The sequence below is a fragment of the Salmo trutta genome, unplaced genomic scaffold (assembly GCF_901001165.1).
Source record: "Salmo trutta unplaced genomic scaffold, fSalTru1.1, whole genome shotgun sequence".
Taxonomy (NCBI): domain Eukaryota; kingdom Metazoa; phylum Chordata; class Actinopteri; order Salmoniformes; family Salmonidae; genus Salmo; species Salmo trutta.
The window spans coordinates 22223-27252 of record NW_021823506.1 but is presented as its reverse complement, the minus strand read 5'-3'; the positions used below and the strand labels follow the sequence as shown (position 1 = coordinate 27252).

General features: G+C 44.1%; 2 long non-coding RNA genes across 4 annotated transcripts; both read right to left on the bottom strand.

Moving 5' to 3' along the window:
- Positions 1 to 1104: 1104 nt before the first annotated feature.
- Positions 1105 to 2006, bottom strand: LOC115191185 (uncharacterized). Of its 2 annotated transcripts, none has more exons than XR_003877559.1 (5): positions 1923 to 2006; positions 1631 to 1766; positions 1320 to 1586; positions 1186 to 1275; positions 1105 to 1118 (listed from the first exon to the last, which is right to left on the bottom strand). It is a non-coding gene; the product is annotated as an uncharacterized LOC115191185 (long non-coding RNA). The 2 variants fall into 2 exon arrangements; XR_003877558.1 differs by having other exon boundaries at positions 1320 to 1542.
- Positions 2007 to 2182: 176 nt separating this feature from the next.
- On the bottom strand, positions 2183 to 3104 carry LOC115191186 (uncharacterized). 2 transcript variants are annotated; one of them, XR_003877560.1, is made up of 3 exons: positions 2721 to 3104; positions 2336 to 2494; positions 2183 to 2222 (listed from the first exon to the last, which is right to left on the bottom strand). It is a non-coding gene; the product is annotated as an uncharacterized LOC115191186 (long non-coding RNA). The 2 variants fall into 2 exon arrangements; XR_003877561.1 differs by having other exon boundaries at positions 2209 to 2222; positions 2313 to 2494.
- Positions 3105 to 5030: the final 1926 nt, after the last annotated feature.

The following is a 5030-nucleotide window of genomic DNA, read 5'->3' as shown; positions in this document are numbered from 1 at the left end:
CCGACTTCAACTGTATGTAACTCTCTGGGTCCTTTAAAGTCAACTGCTCAACCATGAGTGTTATTATAAGTTAATACATGTTTAGTAAGCAGTTTATACATGTTTAGTAAGCAGTTTACACATGTTTAATAAGCAGTTTATACATGTTTAATAAGCAGTTTATACATGTTTAGTAAGCAGTTTATACATGTTTAGTAAGCAGTTTACACATGTTTAGTAAGCAGTTTATACATGTTTAATAAGCAGTTTATACATGTTTAGTAAGCAGTTTATACATGGTTAATAAGCCGTTTATACATGTTTAGTAAGCAGTTTATACATGTTTAGTAAGCAGTTTATACATGTTTAATAAGCAGTTTATACATGTTTAGTAAGCAGTTTATACATGTTTAGTAAGCAGTTTACACATGTTTAGTAAGCAGTTTATACATGTTTAGTAAGCAGTTTATACATGTTTAGTAAGCAGTTTACACATGTTTAGTAAGCAGTTTATACATGTTTAGTAAGCAGTTTATACATGTTTATACACACATTATAAACTGTATACGTATCTGTAATCAATATCTATAATCAGGAACTGGTTCTGCACTGACTCCACTGTGTCCTGTGGACATCTCTTGAGGGATTCCCAAATGGCACCCTATTCCCTACATAGTGCACTACCTATGGGCCCTTGTCAAAAGTAATGCACTATATAGGGTACCATTTGTGATGCATCCCTCCCTAGCTGAACTACTGAATGTCTGTCGTAGAGGGTCATAAGGGTAACCCACCTGGTCATTAAACTAGCCACCACCTGGTCATTAAACTAGCCACCACCTGGTCATTAAACTAGCCACTACCTGGTCATTAAACTAGCCACCACCTGGTCATTAAACTAGCCACTACCTGGTCATTAAACTAGCCACCACCTGGTCATTAAACTAGCCACTAACTGGTCATTAAACTAGCCACCACCTGGTCATTAAACTAGCCACTACCTGGTCATTAAACTAGCCACCACCTGGTCATTAAACTAGCCACCACCTGGTCATTAAACTAGCCACCACCTGGTCATTAAACTAGCCATGACCTGGTCATTAAACTAGCCACCACCTGGTCATTAAACTAGCCACTACCTGGTCATTAAACTATCCACCAACTCGTCATTAACCTATCCACCACCTGGTCATTAAACTAAACCACCTGGTCATTAAACTAAACCACCTGGTCATTAAACTAGCCACTACCTGGTCATTAAACTAGCCACTACCTGGTCATTAAACTAGCCACCACCTGGTCATTAAACTAAACCACCTAGTCATTAAACTAGCCACTACCTGGTCATTAAACTAAACCACCTGGTCATTAAACTAAACCACCTGGTCATTACACTAGCCACCACCTGGTCATTAACCTAGCCACCACCTGGTCATTAAACTAGCCACTACCTGGTCATTAAACTAGCCACTACCTGGTCATTAAACTAAACCACCTGGTCATTAAACTAAACAACCTGGTCATTAAACTAAACCACCACCTGGTCATTAAACTAGCCACCACCTGGTCATTAAACTAGCCACTACCTGGTCATTAAACTAAACCACCTGGTCATTAAACTAAACCACCTGGTCATTAAACTAGCCACTACCTGGTCATTAAACTAGCCACTACCTGGTCATTAAACTAGCCACCACCTGGTCATTAAACTAGCCACCACCTGGTCATTAAACTAAACCACCTAGTCATTAAACTAGCCACTACCTGGTCATTAAACTAGCCACCACCTGGTCATTAAACTAAACAACCTGGTCATTAAACTAAACCACCACCTGGTCATTAAACTAGCCACCACCTGGTCATTAAACTAGCCACTACCTGGTCATTAAACTAAACCACCTGGTCATTAAACTAAACCACCTGGTCATTAAACTAGCCACTACCTGGTCATTAAACTAGCCACCACCTGGTCATTAAACTAGCCACCACCTGGTCATTAAACTAGCCACCAACTGGTCATTAAACTTGCCACTACCTGGTCATTAAACTAGCCACCACCTGGTTATTAAACTAAACCACCACCTGGTCATTAAACTAGCCACTACCTGGTCATTAAACTAGCCACTACCTGGTCATTAAACTAGCCACCACCTGGTCATTAAACTAGCCACCACCTGGTCATTAAACTAGCCACCACCTGGTCATTAAACTAGCCACTACCTGGTCATTAAACTAGCCACCACCTGGTCATCAAACTAGCCACTACCTGGTCATTAAACTAGCCACTACCTGGTCATTAAACTAGCCACTACCTGGTCATTAAACTAAACCACCTGGTCATTAAACTAGCCACTACCTGGTCATTAAACTAGCCACTACCTGGTCATTAAACTAGCCACCACCTGGTCATTAAACTAGCCACTACCTGGTCATTAAACTAGCCACTACCTGGTCATTAAACTAGCCACCACCTGGTCATTAAACTAGCCACTACCTGGTCATTAAACTAAACCACCTGGTCATTAAACTAGCCACTTCCTGGTCATTAAACTAGCAACTACCTGGTCATTAAACTAGCCACCACCTGGTCATTAAACTAGCCACTACCTGGTCATTAAACTAAACCACCTGGTCATTAAACTAGCCACTACCTGGTCATTAAACTAGCAACTACCTGGTCATTAAACTAGCCACCACCTGGTCATTAAACTAGCCACTACCTGGTCATTAAACTAAACCACCTGGTCATTAAACTAAACCACCTGGTCAGGACCAGGTACTCACAAGTCAGGACCAGGTACATACAGGTCAGGACCAGGTACATACAGGTCAGGACCAGGTACATACAGGTCAGGACCAGGTACATACAGGTCAGGACCAGGTACATACAGGTCAGGTCAGGACCAGGTACATACAGGTTAGGACCAGGTACATACAGGTCAGGTCAGGACCAGGTACATACAGGCCAGGACCAGGTACATACAGGTCAGGACCAGGTACATACAGGCCAGGACCAGGTACATACAGGTCAGGACCAGGTACATACATGTCAGGACCAGGTACATTCAGGTCAGGACCAGGTACATACAGGTCAGGTCAGGACCAGGTACATACAGGTCAGGACCAGGTACATACAGGTCAGGACCAGGTACATACAGGTCAGGACCAGGTACGTACAGGTCAGGACCAGGTACATACAGGTCAGGTCAGGACAAGGTACATACAGGTCAGGACCAGGTACACACAGGTCAGGACCAGGTACACACAGGTCAGGACCAGGTACATACAGGTCAGGACCAGGTACACACAGGTCAGGTCAGGACCAGGTACATACAGGTCAGGTTAGGACCAGGTACACACAGGTCAGGACCAGGTACGTACAGGTCAGGACCAGGTACATACAGGTCAGGACCAGGTACATACAGGTCAGGACCAGGTACACACAGGTCAGGACCAGGTACACACAGGTCAGGACCAGGTACACACAGGTCAGGACCAGGTACATACAGGTTAGGACCAGGTACATATAGGTTAGGTTAGGACCAGGTACATACAGGTTAGGACCAGGTACATACAGGTCAGGACCAGGTACATACAGGTCAGTACCAGGTACGTACAGGTCAGGACCAGGTACGTACAGGTCAGGACCAGGTACGTACAGGTCAGGACCAGGTACATACAGGTCAGGTCCAGGTACATACAGGTCAGGACCAGGTACACACAGGTCAGGACCAGGTACACACAGGTCAGGACCAGGTACACACAGGTCAGGACCAGGTACATACAGGTCAGGACCAGGTACATACAGGTCATGACCAGGTACATACAGGTCAGTTCAGGACCAGGTACATACAGGTCAGGACCAGGTACATACAGGTCAGGTCAGGACCAGGTACATACAGGTCAGGTCAGGACCAGGTACATACAGGTCAGGACCAGGTACATACAGGTCAGGTCAGGACCAGGTACATACAGGTCCGGTCAGGACCAGGTACATACAGGTCAGGACCAGGTACATACAGGTCAGGTCAGGTACATACAGGACCAGGTACATACAGGTACATACAGGTCAGGACCAGGTACATACAGGTCAGGTCAGGACCAGGTACATACAGGTCAGGTCAGGACCAGGTACATACAGGTCAGGACCAGGTACATACAGGTCAGGTTAGGAGCAGGTACGTACAGGTCAGGACCAGGTACATACAGGTCAGGTTAGGACCAGGTACATACAGGTCAGGACCAGGTACATACAGACCAGGTACATACAGGTCAGGTTAGGAGCAGCTACAGGTAGTGCTAAACAGATGGAACCATACACCAGACCAGCTGTATGTTGACGTCATGGAGATGGAGAGAGAGAGATAGCATAGAGATACGTTAACATTTATGATTGACAGATGAAACAGGCTGACGTGGTTGTGCAGGTCAGGTACTGATGAGCAGATAGAAACAATGTCTCAGCAGACTGTATAGCGCCACTCAGGGTCTATCCAGGGTGACCATGAAACATTTAGGCCCAGTTCCCTCCTTAGACCATGTTTTTTTTTTTTTAGTCTAGGACAAAGTTTAATCAGTGTCCAGGAAACTGGCCTTTTTTGTTTTTGTTTTAGGTGTGACCAATGTCAATAACACTTAACACTTATTGAGGATGTCCATGTTGACTCAATACACTAGGAGTTAATATAATAAATAGTAATTAATATAAATAATTAATACAAATAGGTCTGGTCAACCATTTATGATGTTTTGTTTTTGAGGAAGAATTAGGAGTCTTTTTACCTGTTGTCTTTCGTCAATCTGTGATTGTACATTTGAGTGTAAATAAATCAAACACACACAACACACAGCAGAAAGCATGTTTTCCGTCTTCACTCTTCCTTCCTTCCTTCCATCCTTCCTTCCTTCCTTCCTTCCTTCCTTCCACTCTCTCTTTCTCTTCTCTCCTTACCTTTTTTTGTAATGGTCAACTGTAACCAGTAGCATAGAAGCATAGAAGCGCTAGAAACAAACGAGGAATGGAATAATACACATGTACTGTATGTAAAAAA